The following is a 27,274-nucleotide window of genomic DNA, read 5'->3' as shown; positions in this document are numbered from 1 at the left end:
CTCGTCAGTTAAGAGTCTTCAGAAGTTCTTGGGTTTCGCTAACTTCTACCGTCGTTTTATCGCTAATTTTTCTAGCATTGTGAAACCTTTGACGGATATGACCAAGAAGGGCTCCGATGTAGCTAACTGGGCTCCTGCTGCCGTGGAGGCTTTCCAGGAGTTGAAACGCCGGTTTACTTCGGCGCCTGTTTTGTGCCAGCCCGATGTCTCACTTCCCTTTCAGGTTGAGGTGGATGCTTCAGAGATTGGAGCAGGGGCCGTTTTGTCGCAGAGAGGCCCTGGTTGCTCTGTTATGAAACCTTGTGCCTTTTTCTCTAGGAAGTTTTCGCCTGCCGAGCGAAATTATGATGTGGGCAATCGGGAGTTGTTGGCCATGAAATGGGCATTTGAGGAGTGGCGTCATTGGCTCGAGGGTGCTAAGCATCGTGTGGTGGTCTTGACTGATCACAAAAATCTGATGTATCTCGAGTCTGCTAAACGCCTTAATCCGAGACAGGCCCGCTGGTCATTGTTTTTCTCCCGCTTTGATTTTGTTGTCTTGTATTTACCAGGTTCAAAGAATGTGAAGGCCGATGCTCTTTCTAGGAGCTTTGTGCCTGATGCTCCTGAAGTCGCTGATCCTGTTGGTATTCTTAAAGATGGAGTTATCTTGTCAGCTATTTCTCCGGATCTGCGACGTGTGTTGCAGAGATTTCAGGCTGATAGGCCTGAGTCTTGTCCACCTGACAGACTGTTTGTCCCGGATAAGTGGACCAGCAGAGTCATTTCCGAGGTTCATTCCTCGGTGTTGGCAGGTCACCTGGGAATTTTTGGCACCAGAGATCTGGTGGCCAGGTCCTTTTGGTGGCCTTCCTTGTCAAGGGATGTGCGGTCATTTGTGCAGTCCTGTGGGACTTGTGCTCGAGCTAAGCCTTGCTGTTCTCGTGCCAGCGGTTTGCTCTTGCCCTTGCCTGTCCCGAAGAGACCTTGGACACATATCTCCATGGATTTCATTTCTGATCTTCCGCTATCTCAGGGCATGTCCGTTATCTGGGTGATATGTGATCGCTTCTCCAAGATGGTCCATTTGGTTCCTTTGCCTAAGCTGCCTTCCTCTTCCGATCTGGTTCCTGTGTTTTTCCAGAACGTGGTTCGTTTGCACGGCATCCCTGAGAATATTGTGTCAGACAGAGGATCCCAGTTCGTTTCCAGGTTCTGGCGATCCTTTTGTAGTAGGATGGGCATTGATTTGTCGTTTTCGTCTGCTTTCCATCCTCAGACTAATGGACAGACGGAGCGAACCAATCAGACTTTGGAGGCTTATTTGAGGTGTTTTGTCTCTGCTGATCAGGACGATTGGGTGACATTCTTGCCGTTGGCTGAGTTTGCCCTTAACAATCGGGCTAGTTCCGCCACCTTGGTTTCGCCTTTTTTCTGCAACTCTGGTTTCCATCCTCGCTTTTCTTCGGGTCATGTGGAGCCTTCTGACTGTCCTGGGGTGGATTCTGTGGTGGATAGGTTGCAGCGGATCTGGAATCATGTGGTGGACAACTTGAAGTTGTCACAGGAGAGGGCTCAGCGCTTTGCCAACCGCCGCCGCGGTGTGGGTCCCCGACTACGCGTTGGGGATTTGGTATGGCTTTCTTCCCGCTTTGTTCCTATGAAGGTCTCCTCTCCCAAATTTAAACCTCGTTTTATTGGGCCTTACAAGATATTGGAGATCCTTAATCCTGTATCTTTTCGTCTGGATCTTCCTGTGTCGTTTGCTATTCACAATGTATTTCATAGGTCCTTGTTGCGGCGGTACATTGTGCCTGTAGTTCCTTCTGCTGAGCCTCCTGCTCCGGTGTTGGTTGAGGGCGAGTTGGAGTACGTGGTGGAGAAGATCTTGGATTCTCGCCTCTCCAGGCGGAGGCTTCAGTACCTGGTCAAGTGGAAGGGCTATGGTCAGGAGGATAATTCCTGGGTGGTCGCCTCTGATGTTCATGCGGCCGATTTAGTTCGTGCCTTTCATGCCGCTCATCCTGATCGCCCTGGTGGTCGTGGTGAGGGTTCGGTGACCCCTCACTAAGGGGGGGGTACTGTTGTGAATTTGCTTTTTGCTCCCTCTAGTGGTTACTAGTTTTTTGACTCTGGTTTTTCTGTCATTCCTTTTATCCGCACCTGGGTCGTTAGTTAGGGGTGTTGCTATATAAGCTCCCTGGACCTTCAGTTCTATGCCTGGCAACGTAGTTATCAGAGCTAGTCTGCTGTGCTCTTGTCTACTGATCCTGGTTCCAGTTATATCAGCTAAGTCTGCCTTTTGCTTTTTGCTATTTGTTTTGGTTTTGTATTTTTGTCCAGCTTGTTCCAAATCTGTATCCTGACCTTTGCTGGAAGCTCTAGGGGGCTGGTGTTCTCCCCCCGGACCGTTAGACGGTTCGGGGGTTCTTGAATTTCCAGTGTGGATTTTGATAGGGTTTTTGTTGACCATATAAGTTACCTTTCTTTATTCTGCTATCAGTAAGCGGGCCTCTCTGTGCTAAACCTGGTTCATTTCTGTGTTTGTCATTTCCTCTTACCTCACCGTTATTATTTGTGGGGGGCTTCTATCCAGCTTTGGGGTCCCCTTCTCTGGAGGCAAGAAAGGTCTTTGTTTTCCTCTACTAGGGGTAGCTAGATTCTCCGGCTGGCGCGTGTCATCTAGAATCAACGTAGGAATGATCCCCGGCTACTTCTAGTGTTGGCGTTAGGAGTAGATATATGGTCAACCCAGTTACCACTGCCCTATGAGCTGGATTTTTGTATTCTGCAGACTTCCACGTTCCTCTGAGACCCTCGCCATTGGGGTCATAACAGGGGAGGGAGGAGGCAAAACCAGTCTGCTTGATCTTGAATGGCTCTGGCTGCTCCTGCTGCGGCTAGACCCCTGCCGCGATGTTGGTGTCTGTGTTGGAGCAGCCAGAGCCGCAGTAGATGTTCTCTTTCTCTTTGCCTTCCCCCTAGCTTCTCCCGCGGCGGCTTCCCCAGCATGACAGGTACGGTGGGTTGAGGGCCTAGCAGGAGCAGGACTCGGCGGCTCGATGTGATGGTGTCTGTGGTGGCGTCCCTGGGCACGCAGACCTCGGTGGAGTGGCTGGAGTGGCTCTGCAGCAGGAGTCGGAGTCATGCTAGCCAGCGATGGTACTACAGGCATTGTAGTCGCTGACTGCATGACCCGAGCCTGCTGCAGAGCCCTCAGGTAGGCAGTGTTGCAGGCCTGCATCACCGAAATCTGGAGTTCCGGCGTAAGGTGTTCCACCATGCCCTTCGTAATGGCACTAAAAAAATGTTTTGCCGGCCTCGAGAGCTCGGATTCCATAGTTTCAAGGCGCCGGTCGATATTGGACAGAGCAGTGTCCATTCTATCGCCCAGCGCCTTGAAACAATTCTGGAAGACCGTGCCCAGATGCAAAAATTCGGGCATTAGCGGCCTGTCCGAGGCCCGCTGACGCTGGCGGGAATAGCCAAACAAAGGAGCGGCAGATACCTCGGCCAGGGGAACACCTGATGGATCGGCTGCCGGTTCACCAGAAAGTGGTACAAGCCTGCTCTCGCTGTGGGATGGCTGTGACGGGTCACATGGCGATTCATAAAGGACCGGTCCAGATGGGCAAACAGGCTCGAGGGTGCTGCTGTGTGTTCTGTGAAAAGATAAGGGAAACATTAGTCTTCAAAAAATAACCTATCACATACGCCAACTCCTGTAATAATAAAGTTAACATTACTGTCATGTCGGACGCTGTTCAGGCTAGGTCGTCCGACAGACAGCCGTAATTCCGCTGTTGACCACTATTTGCTCATTGGCGTCTGCTAGATTTTGTCTAGCTGTTACGGGGTTAATTTACCTGATCCTCGGATTGGAAGCTGGGCCATTCCCATGGCCTTTAAATAGTTCTCCTGTTCATTGGGCGTCGCCGATTATAGCTTCTCTCTTGTGCGTTGTTATCTCGGTCTGGAGTGGAGAGCTGGTTTGGAGATTCGTTGCTGGTGGTGTATTTTCCTCTGTCTTATTTATTCCTTCCTATATTTGTATTTATTTTGCCCTGCACATTTATTGTGTATTCCTGAGTGACTGCGGCGTGGTGTATATTTTCTGTTATCCTTGTCTGTTCTATCTGTGGGTATTGGAATATTACCTCTTCACTGGGTGGAGGGCGGAGGTATCAGCCTAGGGTTATTACAGGAGTTAGGGTGAGGTTCGAGGCCTGGACATGCACACCATCAGTGTAAACTCCACGTAGAGGGTCAGTCAGAATTTCCCTAGTCTGAGGGAAACTGCAGGGGCCCGGGTATTTAGCTCTCGCTCACCTAGTTCCCCCGTGACATTATAATCGGCCCAACAAAAAAAAAAAAAAAAAGGGGGTTTCTTTTTTTTGTCTTGTCATGGATCCCATGACTTCCATAACCCGCCAGTTGGAGGCGCTGTCCCTACAGGTCACTGAGTTGAGGGGGGCAGTGCAGCAACAGGGACTAGCAGTAGCTAATGTGCAGGCTGGAGCGACAGGAAGAGTTGCTGAGCCTAAATTTCCTTTGCCTGAAAGATTTACTGGGGAACGCAGTAAATTTGTTTCTTTTCGTGAAGCTTGCAAACTATATTTCCGCATGGGCCCGATCTCCTCGGGTAATGAGGCTCAGCAGGTGGGTCTGGTGTTGTCTTTGTTAAGCGGGGATCCCCAAGCGAGGGCGTTTTCTTTGCCATCTGATTCTGTTGCATTTGACTCTGTGGAGAGTATTTTTTCTTCTTTTGGGACAGTCTACGATGAACCTGACAGAATGGCTCTAGCAGAATCTAAGATACGCACTATTCGCCAGGGGGAGCGAGTTGCAGAGGATTACTGTTCTGAATTTCGTCGCTGGGCGATCGATACACAGTGGAATGATCCAGCATTGCGGAGTCAGTTTATACATGGGATTTCTGGAAGGGTTAAAAAAGCCCTTCTGATGTACGAGACTCCTGCGTCTCTAGATTCCGCCATGAGTCTGGTTGTCCGCATAGATCGTTGTTTGCATCAGGGGGAGCATGAGACGCCGCCTGTGGGAGAAGGTTTAGGTTCACGTGAGGTTGCTTCAGGTGAGCCCACGGAACCTATGCAAATCGCAGGGGTGTCACATGTCAAGCGTCAAGCTCCTGAGCTCAGGAAGCAGGGAGCCTGTTTTTACTGTGGTAAAACTGGTCATTTTATTAACATCTGTCCTCTGCTGTCTAAGAGAAACGCAACGGCGGAAAACTGCTAGGCTCAGAGGGTGTGGAGGAGTCCAATCTGAGCTTATGTATATCCTCCATGGTGGTTTCTCAATGCATGCTCCCTGCTAAGGTTTTTATTGCTGGCAGTGAGCTGCCAATTACTGTTTTTGTGGATAGTGGTTCAGCCACAAATCTCATTGATGAGGAGTTTGCGCGCACAGCAGGTTTTAGGATTGAAAAACTGTCTCATCATATCCGCGTGGTCACCATCAATACTGCTCCTCTCTCTCAGGGGGAGATTAGAATTTGTGGCCGAGGTGAAACTCCACATAGGAGTTCTACATTCCGAGCGGGTTACATGCAAGGTGCTCAGGAATCTTCCTGCTCAGGTGGTTTTGGGTTTTCCTTGGTTGTCTATGCACAACCCGGTAATTGACTGGAAAACTCAGGACATAATTCGGTGGAGCGAGTTCTGCCAGGAGAATTGCCTGGCTACATGTGTGGCTGTGGTGACTTCAAGCGTTCCGGAGTCACTTCTGGATTTTGTGGATGTGTTCTCTGAGAAGGGTTGTTCAGAGTTGCCGCCACATCGTCCTTATGACTGTTCTATCAGGTTTAAACCAGGGGCCAAATTGCCTAAAGCAAGGATGTTTAACATCTCCGGTCCGGAGAGACAAGCGTTAAAAGATTACATTGCTGAAAGCTTGAGCAAAGGGCACATCAGGCCGTCATCCTCGCCGGTGGCAGCAGGGTTCTTCTTTGTGAAGAAGAAAGATGGCGGTTTACGCCCGTGTTTGGATTTCAGGGAGTTGAACCAGATTACGGTTCGTGATCCATACCCTATGCCTCTGATACCAGATTTGTTCAACCAGGTGGCAGGTGCTAAGTGGTTTACCAAGCTTGACCTCAGGGGGGCGTACAACCTCATAAGAGTCCGTCAAGGTGATGAGTGGAAGACGGCTTTTAATACCCCTGAGGGTCATTTTGAAAATTTGGTGATGCCGTTTGGATTGACTAACGCACCTGCAGTGTTCCAACATTTCATCAATGATGTGTTCTCGCATGTTTTGGGGAAATTCGTTATCGTGTATCTAGATGACATTCTCATATATTCTTGCGACCGTGATGCTCATTTAGATCATGTCAGGCAGGTGTTACAGCTTCTCAGAGAGAGTAAGCTGTATGCTAAACTTGAGAAATGTGTATTTTCTGTTCAAGAGTTGCCTTTCTTGGGTTATATTGTGTCTGCTTCTGGGTTTAAAAGGGACGCCGCTAAAGTGCAGGCGGTGCTGCATTGGGAACGTCCTGATAACCTGAAAGCACTTCAGCGGTTCCTTGGGTTTTCTAACTACTATAGGAAATTTATCAAGAATTTTTCCATCATTGCTAAACCGCTGACATGACTAAAAAGGGTACCAATTTCTCCGTTTGGCCTGAGGCTGCTGTGCGCGCATTTGAATTTCTTAAGAACAGTTTTGTTTCAGCCCCATTCTTATGCAGCCAGACGTATCTAAACCCTTTTTTGTGGAAGTCGATGCGTCTGAGGTTGGTGTGGGGGCAGTACTATCTCAAGGCTCATCTTTGAGTGGTTTACGTCCGTGTGCCTATTTCTCCAAGAAACTGTCGTCCGCCGAACGTAACTACGATATCGGCAACAGGGAGTTGTTGGCAATTAAGTTGGCCTTTGAGGAATGGCGACACTTCTTGGAGGGGTCGGTACATCAGGTTACTGTTATTACCGATCATAAGAATTTGCTGTATTTGGAGTCAGCCAAGCGTCTGTTCCCCAGGCAGGCTCGCTGGGCATTGTTTTTCACGCGGTTCAATTTTGTGGTCACTTACAGACCAGGGTCTAAAAACACTAAGGCGGATGCTCTGTCCAGGTGTTTTCCGGGGGGAGAACCTCGGGAGGATCCAGTACCAATCCTCCAAAAGGGTGTTGTGGTTTCGGCTCTCATTACCGAGGTTGAGGCTGAGATTGCCGAGGCTCAGGAGGAGGTACCATCTGAGCTTCCCGTCAACAAATCTTTTGTACCGCTTCATCTCCGCGTAAAGATTTTGGCGGAGCATCATGATGTTGTCCTGGCTGGCCACCCAGGGGTTAGAGGTACCTTGGAGTTGGTGTCACGTCGGTTTTGGTGGCCCAAGATCCGACAGGACGTGGTCTCATACGTGTCAGCTTGTACCACGTGCGCTAGGGCTAAGACGCCTCGCTCCCGTCCTGTTGGCACACTATTTCCTCTTGAGGTACCTAGTAAGCCTTGGACGGAAATCTCCATGGATTTCATCACTGATTTGCCCTCATCAGCTGGGAACACGGTCATCTTGGTCATTGTTGATCGGTTTTCTAAAATGTCGCACTTTGTGTCTTTGCCTTCGTTGCCTAACGCTAAGACTCTGGCTCAGGTATTTGTGCAGGAGGTGGTCAGACTTCATGGGGTTCCGTCTGACATCGTGTCTGATAGGGGGTCTCAGTTTGTGGCAAAATTTTGGAGAGCATTTTGCGCACGTCTGGGGATCAAGTTATCTCATTCTTCGGCGTTTCATCCTCAGTCAAATGGTCAGACTGAGCGTATGAACCAAAATTTGGAACAGTACTTACACTGTTTTGTCTCTGATAACCAGGAGGAGTGGTCTACTTTTCTTCCTTTGGCTGAGTTTGCCATCAATAATCACCGCCAGGAGTCGTCTGGGGAGTTTCCGTTTTTTTGTGTTTACGGGCTACATCCTCAATTTTGTACCTTGAGTCAGAGGGGCTCTTCCGGCGTTCCGGAGGAGGACCAGTTGGGGACACAATTGTCATCAGTCTGGAGGAGAGTTAAGCAGCGCCTGTTGAGTGTGGGTGCTAGGTACAAGCGTGTGGCTGACAGTAGGCGTGAGCCAGGTCCGGACCTGAGTGTGGATGACTGGGTGTGGTTATCCACAAAAAACGTAAGACTCAAAATACCGTCCCTTAAATTGGATCCACGGTTTATTGGTCCATTTAGGGTCACCGCCATCATTAACCCAGTAGCGTACCGATTGGAGCTCCCTACGGTGTATAAGATACACAACGTGTTCCACAGATCTCTTATAAAGAAGGTGGTGGGTTCTGTGGATGCAGCGCCTATGCCACCTCCAGTCTTGGTGGATGGTAATTTGGAGTTTGAAGTCTCCAAGGTGGTTGACTCTCGTGTAGTGCGTCGCACTTTACAGTACTTGGTACACTGGCGTGGTTATGGGCCTGAGGAGAGGTCCTGGGTACCAGCCTCGGATATTCATGCGGATCGGCTGGTCAGGTTTTTTCATCGTCGGCATCCAGACAAGCCGGGTCCTATAAGCCGTGAGGGCCCTCGGGTCCCTCGTAGAAGGCGGGGTACTGTCATGTCGGACGCTGTTCAGACTAGGTCGTCCGACAGACAGCGGTAATTCCGCTGTTGACCACTATTTGCTCATTGGCGTCTGCTAGATTTTGTCTAGCTGTTCCGGGGTTAATTTACCTGATCCTCGGATTGGAAGCTGGGCCATTCCCATGGCCTTTAAATAGTTCTGCTGTTCATTGGGCGTCGCCAATTATAGCTTCTCTCTTGTGCGTTGTTATCTCGGTCTGGAGTGGAGAGCTGGTTTGGAGATTCGTTGCTGGTGGTGTATTTTCCTCTGTCTTATTTACTCCTTCCTATATTTGTATTTATTTTGCCCTGCACATTTATTGTGTATTCCTGAGTGACTGCGGCGTGGTGTATATTTTCCGTTATCCTTGTCTGTTCTCTCTGTGGGTATTGGAATATTACCTCTTCACTGGGTGGAGGGCGGAGGTATCAGCCTAGGGTTATTACAGGAGTTAGGGTGAGGTTCGAGGCCTGGACATGCACACCATCAGTGTAAACTCCAGGTAGAGGGTAAGTCAGGATTTCCCTAGTCTGAGGGAAACTGCAGGGGCCTGGGTATTTAGTTCTCGCTCACCTAGTTCCCCCATGACAATTACATGACACAACAGTAGATTATTTACAATCATCTGTGTCTCAGTCTGTCTGTCCGTTAATCAATCGCTGATTGTTACCGGCAGCTGCCTGTTATGGCTGACGAGACCAATCAATCATCGACGGGCCTACTGCAGAAGAAAATGAGCGCTCCTTCCCGCTGCCAAAGCCTTTTGCCTGCATAATCAACACTGTCATCGGCAAACACATGGCTGGCATTAATTTTTTTTTGTAAAAAAAACATTGGTGTCATAAACTCTTTAATATTGATACTGCCTATGCCGCATCAATTTTAAACAATTTAAAGTTACAAACTTGATTAGAAATTAAAAAAAACCAAGCTATGCTTCACCTACAGTGGCTTTTCAGAAGACTGCCATTGTTGACGCTGATCGCAGGAACTTGCATGACGTTAGGGTCATGTTTTATCGAGACGTCATCACAATTCCTGCGATCAGACCTACCCTGGCTCAGAACGGAACCTGTCATGGACTTCAAGGACTCACGCGGTTAACCCAAAAAATAACAAAAATGGATGGGCAATATACCATCCCACTAGGGAAAAAGTAACGTGGATGGCCAATATACTACGCTAACTACGTGGATGGCCAATAGACTATGTGCCTGGGCAATATACTATGTGGATACGTGGCTACAACATGTACTTGTCACGAGGAGACTAGGTGGGCGAGAGCTAATAACCCGGGTCCCTGCAATTTCCCTCAGACTAGGGAAATGCTGACTGACCCTCTACCTGAAGTTTACACTGATGGTGTGCATGTGCAGGCCTCGAACCTCACCCTGCCTCCTGTTACAACCCTAGGCTGAAAACCTCCACCCGGTGAATGCAATACACCAATACCCACAGTTAGCACAGACAAGGATAAAGGAAAATATACACCACGCCGCAGTCACTCAGGAATACACTATAAATGTGCAGGGCAAAATAAACACAAATATAGGAAGGAGTAAATAAGACAAAGGAAAATACACCACCAGCAACGATTCTCCAACAACCAGCTCTCCACTCCAGACCGAGATAACAACGCAAGACAGAAGCTATAATCGGCGACGCCCAATGATCAGGAAAGCTATTTAAAGGCAATGGGCATGGCCCAGCTTCCAATCTGAGGATCAGGTAAATTAAGCCCGGAACAGCTAGACGAAATCTAGCCGACGCCAATGAGCAAATAGTGGTCAAAAGCGGAACTACCGCTGCCTGTCGGACGACCTGGTCTGAACGGCGTCCGACATGACAGTACCCCGCCTTCTACGAGGGACCCCAGGGCCCTCACGGCTTATAGGACCCGGCTTGTCCGGATGGCGACGATGAAAAAACCTGACCAGCCGATCCGTATGAACGTCCGAGGCTGGTACCCAGGACCTCTCCTCAGGCCCATAACCACGCCAGTGTACCAAATACTGTAAAGTGCGACGCACTACATGAGAGTCAACCACCTTAGAGACTTCAAATTCCAGGTTACCATCCACCAAAACTGGAGGTGGCATAGGCGCCGCGTCCACAGAACCCACCACCTTCTTCAGAAGAGACCTGTGGAACACGTTGTGTATCTTATACACCGTAGGGAGCTCCAGTCGGTACGCTACTGGGTTATTGACGGCGGTGACCCTAAATGGACCAATAAACCTTGGACCCAATTTAAGGTATGGTATCTTGAGTCTTATGTTTTTTGTGGATAACCACACCCAGTCATCCACACTCAGGTCCGGACCTGGCACACGCCTACTGCCACACTTTTGTACCTGGCACCCACACTCAACAGGCGCTGTTTAACTCTCCTCCAAACTGACGACAATTGTGCTCCTAACTGGTCCTCCTCCGGAACGCCGGAAGAGCCCCTCTTACTCAAAGTACAAAATTGAGGATGTAGCCCGTAAACACAAAAAAACGGAGACTCCCCAGATGACTCCTGGCGGTGATTATTGATGGCAAACTCAGCCAAAGGAAGAAAGGTAGACCACTCCTCCTGGTTATCAGAGACAAAACAGCGTAGGTACTGTTCCAAATTTTGGTTCATACGCTCAGTCTGACCATTTGACTGAGGATGAAATGCCGAAGAATGGGACAACTTGATCCCCAGCCGTGAGCAAAATGCTTTCCAAAATTTTGCCACAAACTGAGACCCCCTATCAGACACGATGTCAGACGGAACCCCATGAAGTCTGACCACCTCCTGCACAAATACCTGAGCCAGAGTCTTAGCGTTAGGCAACGAAGGCAAAGACACAAAGTGCGATATTTTTGAAAACTGATCAACAATCACCAAGATGACCGTGTTCCCAGCTGATGAGGGCAAATCAGTGATGATATCCATGGAGATTTACATCCATGGCTTACTAGGTACCTCAAGAGGAAGTAGTGTGCCAACAGGACGGGAGCGGGGCGTCTTAGCCCTAGCGCACGTGGTACAAGCTGACACGTATGAGACCACGTCCTGTCGGATCTTGGGCCACCAAAACTGACGAGACACCAACTCCAAGGTACCTCTAACCCCTGGGTGGCCAGCCAGGACAGCATCATGATGCTCCGCCAAAACCTTTAAGCGGAGACGAAGCGGTACAAAGATTTGTTGATGGGAAGCTCAGATGGTACCTCCTCCTGAGCCTCGGCAATCTCAGCCTCAACCTCGGTAGTGAGAGCCGAAACAACAACACCCTTTTGGAGGATGGGTACTGGATCCTCCCGAGGTTCTCCCCCCGGAAAACACCTGGACAGAGCATCCGCCTTAGTGTTTTTAGACCCCGGTCTGTAAGTGACAACAAAATTGAACCGCGTGAAAAACAATGCCCAGCGAGTTTGCCTGGGGGACAGACGCTTGGCTGACTCCAAATACAGCAGATTCTTATGATCGGTAATAACAGTAACCTGATGTACCGACCCCTCCAACAAGTGTCGCCATTCCTCAAAGGCCAACTTAATTGCCAACAACTCCCTGTTGCCGATATCGTAGTTACGTTCGGCGGACGACAGTTTCTTGGAAAAATAGGCGCACGGACGCAAACCACTCAAAGATGAGCCTTGAGATAGTACCGCCCCCACACCAACCTCAGACGCATCGACTTCCACAACAAAAGGTTTTGATACGTCTGGCTGCACAAGAATGGGGGCTGAAACAAAACTGTTCTTAAGAAATTCAAATGCGCGCACAGCAGCCTCAGGCCAAACGGAGAAATTGGTACCCTTTTTAGTCATGTCAGTTAGCGGTTTAGCAATGATGGAAAAATCCTTGATAAATTTCCTATAGTAGTTAGAAAACCCAAGGAACCGCTGAAGTGCTTTCAGGTTATCAGGACGTTCCCAATGCAGCACCGCTTGCACCTTAGCGGCGTCCATTTTAAAACCAGAAGCAGACACAATATAACCCAAGAACGGCAACTCTTGAACAAAAAATACACATTTCTCAAGTTTAGCATACAGCTTATTCTCTCTGAGAAGCTGTAACACCTGCCTGACATGATCTAAATCAGTATCACGGTCGCAAGAATATATGAGAATGTCATCTAGGTACACGATAACAAATTTCCCCAAAACATGAGAGAACACATCATTGATGAAATGTTGGAACACTGCAGGTGCGTTAGTCAACCCAAATGGCATCACCAAATTTTCAAAATGACCCTCAGGGGTATTAAAAGCCGTCTTCCACTCATCACCTTGACGAACTCTTATGAGGTTGTACGCCCCCTGAGGTCAAGCTTGGTAAACCACTTAGCACCTGCCACCTGGTTGAACAAGTCTGGTATCATTGGCATAGGGTATGGATCACGAACCGTAATCTGGTTCAACTCCCTGAAATCCAAACACGGGCGTAATCCGCCATCTTTCTTCTTCACGAAGAAGAACCCTGCTGCCACCGGCGAGGATGACGGCCTGATATGCCCTTTGCTCAAGCTTTCAGCAATATAATCTTTTAACGCTTGTCTCTCCGGGCCGGAGATGTTGAACATCCTTGCTTTAGGCAATTTGGCCCCTGGTTTAAACCTGATAGAACAGTCATAGGGACGATGTGGCGGCAACTCTGAACAACCCTTCTCAGAGAACACATCCACAAAATCCAGAAGTGACTCCGGAACGCTTGAAGTCACCGCAGCCACACATGTGGCCAGGCAATTCTCCTGGCAGAACTCGCTCAACTGAATTATGTCCTGAATTTTCCAGTCAATTACCGGGTTGTGCATAGACAACCAAGGAAAACCCAAAACCACCTGAGCAGGAAGATTCCTGAGCACCTTACAAGTAACCCGCTCGGAATGTAGAACCCCAATGTGGAGTTTCACCTCAGCCACAAATTCAGTAATCTCCCCCTGAGAGAGAGGAGCTGCATTGATGGTGACCACGCAGATAGGATGAGACAGTTTCTCAATCCTAAAACCTGCTGTGCGCGCAAACTCCTCATCAATGAGATTTGTGGCTGAACCACTATCCACAAAAACAGTAATTGGCAGCTCACTGCCAGCGATAAAAACCTTAGCAGGGAGCATGCATTGAGAAACCACCATGGAGGATATACATAAGCTCAGATTGGTCTCCTCCACACCCTCTGAGCTCAGAAGTTTTCCGCCGTTGCGTTTTTCTTAGTCAGCAGAGGACAGATGTTAATAAAATGACCAATTTTACCACAGTAAAAACAGGCTCCCTGCTTCCTGATCTCTGGGGCTCGACGCTTCACATGTGACACCCCTGCGATTTGCATAGACTCCGTGGGCTCACCTGCAGCAACCTCACGTGTACCTAAACCTTCACCCACAGGCGGTGTCTCATGCTCCCCCTGACGCAGACGGCGATCAATGCGGACAACCAGACTCATAGCTGAATCTAGAGAAGCAGGAGTCTCGTACATCAGAAGGGCTTTTTTAACCCTTCCAGAAACCCCATGAATAAACTGACTCCACAATGCTGGATCATTCCACTGTGTATCGATCGCCCAGCGGCGGAATTCAGAACAGTAATCCTCTGCTACTCGCTCCCCCTGGCGAATAGAGCGTATCTTAGATTCTGCCAGAGCCATTCTGTCAGGTTCATCGTAGATTTTCCCAAGAGAAGAAAAAAAACTCTCCACAGAGTCAAATGCAGCAGAATCAGATGGCAAAGAAAACGCCCATGCTTGGGGATCCCCGCTTAACAATGACAACACCAGGCCCACACGCTGAGCCTCATTACCCGAGGAGATCGGGCGCATACGGAAATATAGTTTGCAAGCTTCACGAAAAGAAACAAATTTACTGCGTTCCCCAGCAAATTTTTCAGGCAAAGGAAATTTAGGCTCAGCAACTCTTTCTGTCGCTCTGGCTTGCACATTAGATACTGCTAGTCCCTGTTGCTGTACTGCCCCCCTCAACTCCGTGACCTGTAGGGACAGTGCCTCCAACTGGCGGGTTATGGAAGTCATGGGATCCATGACAAAACACACACAAAAAAAAAAGAACCCCCTTTTTTTTTGTTTTTTTTTGTTGGGCTGATTATAATGTCACGAGGAGACTAGGTGGGCGAGAGCTAATAACCCGGGCCCCTGCAATTTCCCTCAGACTAGGGAAATGCTGACTGACCCTCTACCTGAAGTTTACACTGATGGTGTGCATGTCCAGGCCTTGAACCTCACCCTGCCTCCTGTTACAACCCTAGGCTGAAAACCTCTACCCTCCACTCGGTGAATGCAATACACCAATACCCACAGTTAGCACAGACAAGGATAAAGGAAAATATACACCACGCCGCAGTCACTCAGGAATACACTATAAATGTGCAGGGCAAAATAAACACAAATATAGGAAGGAGTAAATAAGACAAAGGAAAATACACCACCAGCAACGATTCTCCAACAACCAGCTCTCCACTCCAGACCGAGATAACAACGCAAGACAGAAGCTATAATCGGCGACGCCCAATGATCAGGAAAGCTATTTAAAGGCAATGGGCATGGCCCAGCTTCCAATCCGAGGATCAGGTAAATTAACCCCGGAACAGCTAGACAAAATCTAGCCGACGCCAATGAGCAAATAGTGGTCAAAAGCGGAACTACCGCTGTCTGTCGGACGACCTGGTCTGAACGGCGTCCGACATGACAGTACTACGTGGCTGCACAATTAGTGGCCTGGCAATATACTATGTGGATGCGAAATGTAATACGTGGCTGGGCAATGTACGATGTGGCTGGGCAATATGGTATGTGGACATGCATATTGTGCATTACCAGATGTTAAATACTTACTGTCGGCGGCCAAGGACCGGTCTCACGAACTGCAACGCCCTATTGTACTTGTAGGTCGCAGATCTGGCCGCAGCAGCACCACTGCGAGCTTGCTTCTCCTGATTACGTAGGCCCTTATTGAAACGGTCCTTCATGGATCGCCATCTGGTCTTCAACTTTTTGACTGTGAATGCAAACAACAAAAATGGTTACATATTTTGCATTTCAAAATGATAACACAACCGTGTGCGATGCAAAGTTGAAGCCGTTGATCGCATCACACACGGTTGTGTTGGCCTGATGGGTCATAGCGGCGTATCAGCAATACTCACCAAAGTTGTCTTTGTCTGTGGATGAAGCGCTGTCAAAGCCATCCCACAGCGATTTTGCCACCTCCACCCATATCCGCCTCAACACCACCTGGTCCGCGTGCCGGGGGTCACGGCTGTCCCACATCGGGCCACGCTCCTGTATGCTCGATATTAGGAGGTCCACATCAATACTCTCCTCGCGGTCCCGTTGTGAAACCTAGAATAATAGAAAAACATAAAGGTTATGAAGATTTGGAAAAATTACTAACAACCACCACCCCCTACCACCCGTTCACCCCCCCACCCCTTCCACCACCCCCCCCCCCCCAATAAGAAAATAAATTAAAAAAAAAAAAAAAGTTAAAAAAATTGGTTTTGAAAAATACTTACTCGCCGGCTGTCCGCCACAGCTTGGCCCCGAGGTCGCTGATCCTGCTGGGTCCCTTCCTCCGCACTTGAAGAAGCCTGTAAAAATTGTTTAAGAAAAAAATTAGTGCCAAGTCTACAAATGACAGCGAATAGTAAGCAACTGGACATAATTACTCACCGAACTCCCCTGCGCCGATTGGCTCGCTGGTGACTCCGTCGGCATTCTTGCAAGATAATTCTGCAAGGAAGAATTGAAAAAAATATCAAATTAAAAGCAAAGACTGACACATACAAGAAAAGAGCAAAAAAAAAAAACCTCATACCATTACTACCACAACGGACTGTTCACTCATAGGACAATGCAAACTCAACAAGCGATACCACAACGCCATATATTGCAATAAAATTCAATAGCAGATACGACACAATGCAGAGTATAGCAAAAGGTGTCATCCAGAATAGACAAAAAAACCATTCAGCTACAAGACACCCCTATGTAGAAATAAAAAAAAAAAATGACACATATACCTTTATTGTTTGCACCCAAAAAAAAAGAAGATATTAACAATGGCCAAAGAAATAGCAAACTATAAGGCCATGTTCACACGATCCTTTTTTTTTATCCTTTTTTTGATCCTTTTTTTTTCAGGTCCTGATTTGGAAAACCCGCAGTGCAAAACTGCACTGCTGATTTTCCTGCAGTTTCTTCTGCAGATTCCTCTGCGGGTTTTCAACAGCACTTTCCTATTGGTGCCTGTTGAAAACAGGAGCTGAATCCGCAGAAAGAAGTGACATGGTACTTCTTTTTTTCTGCAGGCAAATCCTCACGGATTTGCCTGAGAAAAAAAGGATAGTGGGCACAGCGGTTTTTGTTTTCCATAGAGTAACATTGGACTGTACCCTGCATGGAAAAAGGACCTGAAAAAAAAAGGATCAAAAAAAGGATCGTGTGAACATAGCCTTAATGCCATACTTTACAATTACAACAAGACATGATCCAAAACAACACCATCTTGTGACATATAACCACAGAAAAACATCAGAAACAGATAATAAAAACCATTCTATATAAAGCAATAAAAATTATGGTACAGCCCCTGTAGAATTATCTAGCAACCCAATACAAGATAAACCATAGTCAAATACAAAAAAAACCATGAAAAAGAAAAAAATAACAGGCCCCCCCCCCCCAAAAAAAAACCAATATATTTTTATCTATACTCCATACTTTACAATCCAAACAGTCAAGGAAGGAGATATATGCCATACGGTTACAAACGCCGGAAATACATCAGAAACAGATAAAAAAAATTAAATAAAATATATAAAAACATAAAAATACAATGGCAAATAAAATGGCATATAGCCGCACGGAACAACCCAATCCAAATTTCCTGAAACATCATAAATGTAGCCCCCCACCAAGACACTCAGGAAAAAAAAAAATACGGTAAAGAAAAGGCAATCCCAACAGCATACTTTACAATAAAACACAGCAAGACATGAGCCAATAAAACGCCATACGGTTACCCCCAACAATAGAAACCAGAATTAAAAGACATACACCAGAAATAAACAAGAAAAAATCCTTAAAAAAAAGAAATTGAACAACCGCATGACACCAGAACAAGCCAAAATCCATTAAAACCAATCCAAAAACCAGCAAGGCCGGAGACAAGAAACGCCATCATATACGCCAGAAATACATCAGAACCAGATTTAAAAACACAAATTTTCACTATAAACCCACAGTGGCATAACCGTACAATAGTACAGACCAAACATTGCACAAATTGCATTCAAAATAAAGAAATAAAACACAGAAGAAAAATGCAATGAGAAATTATATACTTACAGGTTTTGAAAGCAGATTGCTCGTCTCTGTAGCCTTGTGTCTTGATGCCAAGTGAAAGACAATGCCAACCCCTTTTTTTTTTTATATATATATAGTGACTTTTGTCCGTGTCTAGACACCGTCTAGACACTTTTCCTATTTTTTAATTAAAGAAACGCATGCGTCGTACAACGCACTGCAACGCAAGTACTTGCGTCTTCTGCGTTGTCAATACACTTCAGTGGGGATTTAGGCGCATCGACGACGCAAACACGACGCATGTGTTTTTTAAAAAGCAGACGCCGCCGAAAAAATGCAACATGTTGCGTTTGCCGCGCCCCTCCAGGTGCGCCCAAACGACGCATGCGTTGCAAAACGCAACGCAACGCATGACAACGCATGTCCATGCGGCCCCCATGTTAAAGATAGGGACGCACGACGCATGCGTTGTTTTGCGGTGACGACGCTGTGTCCAAAGACGCGAATGTGAACGTAGCCTAACCCAGTTCTCCTGATTCTTAGACACAAAACATCTGAGATACGTCTCTAAATTCTGGTTAACCTGTTCAGTCTGCTCATTAGACTGTGGGTGAAAAGCAGAAGAAAAGGATAAATGGATCCCCAGACGGGTGCAAAATGTCCTCCACAATTTGGAGATAAACTGCGGGCCCCGAAACAGTATCAGTAGGAATCACATGCAGTCAAAATATTTCCTTCATGAAAATTTGCGCCAGACATTCGGCGTTAGTCAAAGCTGGTAAAGCAATAAAATGAGACATCCTACAGAATATGTCCATCACCACCAGGATTACAATTTTCCCTACAGACACTGGTAGATCCGTAATAAAATCGACCGACAAATGAGTCCAAGGTCTGCTGGGAATCTCCAATGGTTGGAGAGCCCCTGACGGACGAGTATGAGAGGTCTTAGAACGCGCACAGATATTGCTGGCGGCCACATACTTACGAACATCCTTATGAGCACCAGGCCACCAAAAACGCTAAGCAGATCCGCGGTGGCCTTATTCCCAGGGTGTCCAGCCAACACAGTATCATGATGCTCACTAAGGACTCTAAGATGGAGATTGACTGGATTGACTGATAAATGCAGTGACAGAACCACCATCAGTAGATGAATGCAGCACTAGAACCACCATCAGTAGATAAATGCAGTGACAGAACCGCATCTGTAGAAAAATGCAGCACTAGAACCACCATCAGTAGATAAATGCAGCGACAGAACTACAATCAGCAGATAAATGCAGTGACAGAACCATCATCAGTAGATGAATGCATTGACAGATCCACCATTAGTAGATGAACCCAGGAACAGAACCCACATCAGTAGATAAATACTGCACCAGAGCCCCCATCAGTAGATGAATGCAGCGACAGAACCACCATCAGTAGGTGAATGCAAGGACAGAACCACCATCAGAAGATGAATGCAGGGACAGAACTACCATCAGTAGATAAATGCAGCACCAGAACCCCCATCAGTAGATAAATTCAGCTCCAGAACCAACGACAATTAGATGAAAGCAGCAACAGATCCACCATTAGTAGATGAATGCAGGGACAGAACCACCATTAGTAGAAGAATGCAGTGACAGAACCACCATCAGTAGAAGAATGCAGCGACAATACCACCATCAGTAGATAAATGCAGCAACAGAATCCCCATCAGTTGATGAATGGAGAAACAGAACCACCATCAGTAAATAAATGCAGCACCAGAACCATCATCACTAGATAAATGCAGCGACAGAACCCCATCAGTAGATAAACGCAGCGACAAAACCTACATCAGTAGATAAATGCAGCACCAGAACCTCAACCAGTAGATGAATGCAGCGACAGAACCCCCATTAGTAAATAAATGCAGAGACAGAACCCCCAACAGTAGATAAATGCAGGGACAGAACCACAGTAAGTAGATGAATGCAGGGACAGAACCACCATCAGTAGATGAATGCAGTTACAGAACCACCATCAGTAGATAAATGCAGCAACAGAACCATCATCACTAGATAAATGCAGAGAAAGAACCACCATCAGTAGATAATCGCAGCACCAGAACCACCATCACTAGATAAATGAGATAAATGCAGCGACAGAACCCCCATCAGTAGATGAATGCAGTGACAAAACCAACATCAGTAGATAAATGCAGCACCAGAACCCCAACCTGTAGATGAACGCAGCGATAGAACCCCCATTAGTAAATAAATGCAGAGACAGAACCCCTATCAGTAGATGAATGCAGGGAAAGAATGACCATCAGTAAATGAATGCAGGGACAGAACCACAGTCAGTAGATGAATGCAGGGACAGAAACACCATCAGTAGATGAATGCAGGGACAGAACCCCCATCAGTACAGGCAGCACCAGAACCACCATCAGTAGATGAATGCAGGTTCCAAACACCATCAGTAGATAAATGCAGCACCAGAACCCCCATCAGTAGATGAAGGCAGGTACAGAACCACCATCAGTAGACGAATGCAGGTTCCGAACACCATCAGTAGATAAATGCAGCACCAGAACCCCCATCAGTAGATAAACTCTTCCCCATAACCACCGACAAGTAGATGAATGCAGTGACAGAACCACCATCAGTAGATTAATGCAGCAACAGATCCACCATCAGTAGGTGAATGCGGGGACAGAATCACCATCAGAAGATGAATGCAGGGACAGAACTACCATCAGTAGATAAATGCAGCACCAGAACCCCCATCAGTAGATAAATTCAGCTCCAGAACAAACGACAATTAGATGAATGCAGCAACAGATCCATCATTAGTAGATGAATGCAAGGACAGAACCACCATCAGTAGATGAATGCAGGGACAGAACCACCATCAGTAGATGAATGCAGCGACAGAACCCCCATTAGTAGAAGAATGCAGTGACAGAGGCACCATCAGTAGATAAATGCTGCACCAGAAGCCCCCATCTGTAGATGAATGCAGCGACAGAACCACCATCAGTAGATAAATGCAGGGACAGATCCACCATCAGTAGATGAATGCAGCGACAGATCCACCATCAGTAGGTGAATGCAGGGACAGAACCACAATCAGAAGATGAATGCAGGGACAGAACTACCATCAGTAGATAAATGCAGCACCAGAACCCCCATCAGTAGATAAACTCAGCTCCAGAACCAACGACAATTAGATGAATGCAGCGACAGATCCACCATTAGTATATGAATGCTGGGATAGAACCACCATCAGTAGATGAATGCAGGTTCCGAACACCATCAGTAGATAAATGCAGCACCAGAACCCCCATCAGTAGATGAACGCAGGTACAGAACCACCATCAGTAGATGAATGCAGGTTCCGAACACCATCAATAGATAAATGCAGCACCAGAACCCCCATCAGTAGATAAACTCTTCTCCATAACCACCGACAAGTAGATGAATGCAGTGACAGATCCACCATTAGTAGATGAATGCAGAGACAGAACCACCATCAGTAGATGAACCCAGGAACAGAACCCACATCAGTAGATAAATGCAGCACCAGAACCTCCATCAGTAGATGAATGCAGCAACAGAACGACCATCAGCAGATGAATGCAACGACAGAACCACCATCACTAGATAAATGCAGCACCACAAGCACCATCAGTAAATGCAGCGACTGAACCCCCATCAGTAGAGGAATGTAGGGACAGAACCATAGTCAGAAGATGAATGCAGCGACCGAACCACCATCAGTAGATGAATGCAGGGACAGAACCACCGTCAGTAGATGAATGCAGGGACAGAACCACCGTCAGTAGATGAATGCAGGGACAGAACCACCATCAGTAGATTAATGCAGCGACAGATCCACCATCAGTAGGTGAATGCAGGGACAGAATCACCATCAGAAGATGAATGCAGGGACAGAACCACCGTCAGTAGATGAATGCAGGGACAGAACTACCATCAGTTGATAAATGCAGCACCAAAACCCCCATCAGTAGATAAATTAAGCTCCAGAACCAACAACAATTAGATGAATGCAGCAACAGATCCACCATTAGTAGATGAATGCAGGGACAGAACCACCATCAGTAGATGAATGCAGGGACAGAACCACCGTCAGTAGATGAATGCAGCGACAGAACCCCCATTAGTAGAAGAATGCAGCTACGGAACCAATATCAGTAGATAAATGCAGCACCAGAAGCCCCCATCTGTAGATGAATGCAGCGACAGAACCACCATCAGTAGATAAATGCAGGGACAGATCCACCATCAGTAGATGAATGCAGCGACAGATCCACCATCAGTAGGTGAATGCAGGGACAGAACCACCATCAGAAGATGAATGCAGGGACAGAACTACCATCAGTAGATAAATGCAGCACCAGAACCCCCATCAGTAGATAAACTCAGCTCCAGAACCAACGACAATTAGATGAATACAGGAACAGATCCACCATTAGTAGATGAATGCAGGGACAGAACCACCGTCAGTGAATGAATGCAGGGACAGAACCACCATTAGTAGAAGAATGCAGCGACAGAACCACCATCAGTAGAAGAATGCAGCGTCAGTACCACCATCAGTAGATAAATGCAGCAACAGAACCCACATCAGTTGATGAATGGAGCAACAGAACCACCATAAGTAGATAAATGCAGCTCCAGAACCATCATCAGTAGATAAATGCAGCGAAAGAACCGCCATCAGTAGATAATCGCAGCACCAGAACCCCAACCAGTAGATGAATGCAGCGACAGAACCCCCATTAGTAAGTAAATGCAGAGACAGAACCACCATCAGTAGATGAATGCAGGAACAGAAGCACAGTTAGTAGATGAATGCAGGGACAGAACCCCCATTAGTAAATAAATGCAGCGACAGAACCCCGATCAGTAGATGAATGCATGGACAGAACCCCCATCAGTAGATAAAGGCAGCACTTACAGAACCCCCATCAGTAGATAAAGGCAGCACTAGAACCACCATCGTAGGTGAATGCAGCGACAGAACCCCCATCAGTAGATGAATGTAGGTTGCGAACACCATCAGTAGAAAAAAGGAGCACCAGAATCCTCATCAGTAGATGGAACGACTGGTCTGATAAGAAAAAAAAATAGACCACATGTGTATATGTGACAGAGAATACTTATCAATCAGTAGGGAATGTGCTCACTTCACTTTCCCATCCAGCACCTTCAGGGCCAGGGGCGCTCCTCAGAAGATGACGAAGAAGACATAATGAATGCTGCAAGAAAAAAAGAGATAGAAATTAGTACATTCTAAAGATAGAAAAAAGGGCAGACAGACATTCGCTGTTATACTCACATTAGCCAAAGTTGTGTTTCTTCTGGAGAGGTTCTAGTCTGCTTCCAAGTCTGTAGAGTCGTTTACTGCCAGTGCCCACACATTCTTTTTATCTATCTTTGTGTGGGGCGTGGCTAATCAGTGTTTAGACATGTTTACTCTGGAAAAACACATGCGTACGAAACTGCTAGCGAAGACATGTGCTTGTGTTCACCTGCATTCCCATAGACTGTAATGCATTGTTTCGACGCATTCCTTCCGCAAGCGTCCGCATGAGTTTGGCGCCGGCAAATTGCTGCCACCAAAATTGCAACATGTTCTGCCACCAAAATTGCAACATGTTGCGTTAGCCGCGCCCAGCCGCACAAGCCACAACGAAGCATGCGTAAAGCATACAAACGCATGTACCTGCGTCCACAACATTAAGGCTGTGTGCACATATAGCAGATTTTTTGCGGTTTTTTTTCGCTATAAAACCGTGAAAAAAAACGCTCACATTAAGCATCCTATTTAATAGAAGCAATCCGCATTTTTTGTGCACATGCTGCGTTGTTTTCCTGAGCGGAAACGCATTCCAGAAAAAAACGCAGCATGTTCATTAAATTTGCAGAATCGCGGGGATTCCGCACACCTAGGAATGCATTGATCCGCTTACTTCCCGCATGGGGCTATGCCCACCATGCGGGAAGTGAGCAGATCATGTGCGGTTGGTACCCAGGTTGGAGGAGAGAAGACTCTCCTCCACAGACTGGGCACCATATCACTGTTAAAAAAAAAAAGAATTAAAATAAAAAATAGTGATATACTCACCTTCTGATGGCCCCGGAGTCTTCCCGCCTCTCAGCGGTGCACGCGGCCGCTTCCGTTCCTATAGATGCTTTGTGTGAAGGACCTTCGATGACGTCGCGGTCACGTGACCGCGACGTCATCGAAGGTCCTGCACACAAAGCATCTATAGGAACGGAAGCCGCTGAGGAGATCGGCTGCCTTCGGAAGGTGAGAATAACCATTTTTTTTTAAATTATTTTTAACATTCTATCTTTTACTACTGATGCTGCATAGGCAGCATCAATAGTAAAAAGTATATAAAAAAGGAGGACATAGAAGCGAATGGCCATAAAATTACAAAATTTTATTAGAACATTTTTTTCAAAAGATGTAATAATAGTACATACAGTAATAAATGTACACTGTGTTCCAAATTATTATGCAAATAATATTTCCTCATATTTTCTCTAAATTACCTATCTGAATTGCAGTCATTGTTATTTTCCAGTCATCTACTATTCTAGTATAATTGCAATGTTTTGGAACAAACTGCCTATGAAAACAGTATCTTTTTTAAAAAAAATAAACACTCAAAATGCATGTTCCAAATTATTATGCACAGCAGAGTTTTCAACCTTTTTTATTTTATTTTGAACAAAAAAATGGTCAATTGTGAAGTTATAAGCATTATCAGCTTATTACAAAATGAAATCAAACAGTTTTCAAGTGAAAACTTTATTCTAGGTGATGTTACATTTGCACATAGGACCCCTTGTTCGAAAGAAGCTTCTGAACTCTCTCGTCCATTGAATTTGTCAGTTTTTGGATGGTTTCTGCTTCAATCGTTTTGCATGTGGACAGAATACCCTCCCAGAGCTGATGCTTAGATGTGAACTGCCTCCCGCCATCATAGACACTCCTTTTGATGATGCTCCAGAGGTTCTCAATGGGGTTGAGGTCAGGGGAAGATGGTGGCCACACCATAAGTTTGTCCTCTTTTATGCCCATAGCAGCCAGAGATGCAGATGTGTTTTTTTGCAGCATGAGACGGTGCATTATCATGCATGAAAATGATCTTGCTGCGGAAAGCACGGTTCTTCCTCTTGACCCATGGCAGGAAGTGTTTTTAGAAACTCCACATAGATTATGGAGTTCATCTTTACCCCTTCAGGGATCATAAAGGGGCCGACAATCTCTCTCCCCATGATTCCAGCCCCAAACATTACTCCACCTCCTCCTAGTTGGCGCCTTAGCCGTGTTTTCATGGGGTGTCCATCAACCAGCCATCCTCCACTCCATCCATCTTGACCATCGAGCGTTGCACGGCACTCATCGGTGAACAAAACAGTTTGGAAGTCAGTCTTCATGTATCGTTTGGCCCACTGGAGCTGTGTCTGCTTGTGTGCAGTGGATAGAGGTGGTCGACAGGATGGCTTACGCACCTCTGAAGGACCCTGCATCTTGTTGTTCTGGGGACGTTGGAGGCACCAGCAGCTTCAAAAACTTGTCTGCTGCTATGGCCAGGCATTTTTGCAGCTGCTCTTTTAACCTTACGCAATTGCCTGTTGGAAAGGGTCCTCAATTTTTCCTTATCAGCTTGCACACGTGTGTGCTGGGAATCAGCTACATACTTCTTGATTGTGCGATGATCACGATGAAGTGTCTTGGCAATGTTGATTGTAGTCATGCCTTGACCTAAATACTCCACAATTTGTTGCTTTTCAGCAGCCGACACATCCTTTTTCTTTCCCATTTTGGCAAAAAATGTAGGCTGCTTAATAATGTGGAACAGCCTTCTTAAGTAGTCTTGCCTTTATTTGGACACACCTGCCAAAGGCTACGTTCACATTAGCGTTGTGCGACGCAGCGTCGGGCGCCGCTGCGGCGACGCATGCGTCATGCGCCCCTATATTTAACATGGGGGCGCATGGACATGCATTGCACTTGTGTTTTGTGACGCATGCGTCACTGCGGTGCACGCGTCAGGGCGCAGAGGACGCAGCAAGTTGCATTTTTTGTGCGTCCAAAATCAAGCAAAAAAAGGACGCATGCGTCACAAAACAATGCGATTTGCATGCGTTTTGTATGCGTTGTGCGTTGCGTCGCCAATGCGTCGCCGACGCAACACACAACAACGCAAATGTGAACGTAGCCAAACTAATTTGCACAGGTATCTGCAATTGCTTTCAGTGATATAAAGAGCCCTGACACACATCACCATCAATGAGTTTAAATGACAAACAATACAATTCTAACCTTATCACTCCTAAACTCTTTGTGCATAATAATTTGGAACACAGTGTAAAGAAGTGGGGAAAAACTATGCAGAAAACGCCAACCACCGCATAGGCAATACAAAGAGTTTTCGTTGTCATAAAGCTCAAAGATAGTACGTTCCTGTAGTAAGTATCACTGTAAAAGATTATGTAGTACAATACAATTAACTGAGTTCAAAAAAAGAAATTTCTCATTGCATGACTAGTGTCAAATGGTGACAAAAAGAATATACATATGCGAAATGCAGATAACAAAGTGATAATGTACGCATGAAATTTCAGATGCTTACCAAAAAATGCATATGTCCTTGAAAAAAGGTGATGTACTAATGCCCATGGAAAGTGAACCAATATCAGTAAAGAGGCCTACAGGCTAATAAATAAAGAAAAGGGGAAGTGACCCTATATATTGAATAAGATATAACCCTGTGGTTCAAATAAATAGATAATACCCTGAGTATTAAACAGCCTATATATGGGATGACGTACATATAAAAGTTGCTCAGGACAGCATTAGGAGGATAGCATAATATGTTATTACCTGCGGGCGGTGGCGGTAACCCGACGCGCGTTTCGTGTATAGCTTCGTCTGCGAGGAAGTGTGTATTGAATGGGGTGCTTTAAGTAGTGTTGACTTAATTGTAAGCGGCGGCAGTTCGATGACGGCGCTTCCGTCGGCGTCATGTGACACCTGGCCACTCTTCTGCCCGACGCGTCAGGTGCCAGCTGAGACGCGTCTCCACGCGTCCATTACGGTAAATGCAGAAATGCAGACTCCATACACCTTGAGAAGATAGTGAGATGCATATTAGTGGTAAAATTATATAGCGCACAATATATATAAAAAATTATTATATAAAATTGGCGCATTTTAGTAACATTTTTTGTACATAAGTGCAAGTGCCTGTGCCATTAGAAAATTGTGCATATCATATAATTAACTAAATGTGGCATTCATATAAAAAAACATTCATAAATTCAAAAAATTCCTCATAAATATTATATGGCAAAAATATAACATAAATAAACATCATTATAATTAAATCCATTTTGGATAAGCAACAATAT

Source organism: Ranitomeya variabilis, chromosome 2 (genome assembly GCF_051348905.1).
Source record: "Ranitomeya variabilis isolate aRanVar5 chromosome 2, aRanVar5.hap1, whole genome shotgun sequence".
NCBI classification, from domain to species: domain Eukaryota; kingdom Metazoa; phylum Chordata; class Amphibia; order Anura; family Dendrobatidae; genus Ranitomeya; species Ranitomeya variabilis.
Note: the sequence above shows the minus strand (reverse complement) of the source record.